This window comes from Passer montanus, unplaced genomic scaffold (assembly GCF_014805655.1).
Source record: "Passer montanus isolate IOZ18808 unplaced genomic scaffold, ASM1480565v1 scaffold662, whole genome shotgun sequence".
Taxonomy (NCBI): Eukaryota; Metazoa; Chordata; class Aves; order Passeriformes; family Passeridae; genus Passer; species Passer montanus.
Window position 1 is genome coordinate 27913 of NW_024371727.1, and position 620 is coordinate 28532.

The following is a 620-nucleotide window of genomic DNA, read 5'->3' on the forward strand; positions in this document are numbered from 1 at the left end:
GACAAACTGGGAGGGACTGGGAGGGACTGGGACAAACTGGGAGGGAACTGGGAGGGACTGGGAGGGAACTGGGAGGGACTGGGAGGGACTGGGAGGGAACTGGGAGGGAACTGGGTTATACTGGGAGGGACTGGGAGGGACTGGGAGGGAACTGGGAGGGAACTGGGTTATACTGGGAGGGACTGGGAGGGAACTGGGAAGGACTGGGAGAGACTGGGAAGGAACTGGGAGGGACTGGGAGGGACGGGGGGGGACTGGGAGAGAACTGGGATGGACTGGTCTGAACTGGGACGGCTGCGGCTGTTACTGGGAGGAGCTGGGCCCAGTGCCCCCCCCAGACTGGTTTAACTGGTTTAACTGGTGTCCCCTCCCCCCCCAGTCCTGTCCCTGGCCAGAGGGGACCCCCCCGGTGAGTGACAAACTGGGACCGACTGGGATGGACTGGGAGGGACTGGGACAGACTGGGATGAACTGGGAGGGACTGGGACAAACTGGGAGGGACTGGGGGGAACTGGGAGGGACGGGGGAACTGGGAGGGAACTAGGTCATACTGGTATAGAAAGCCCAAATTGGTTTATACTGGGTGGGGGAGGTCTGTACTGGTCCGTACTGGTCCGTAC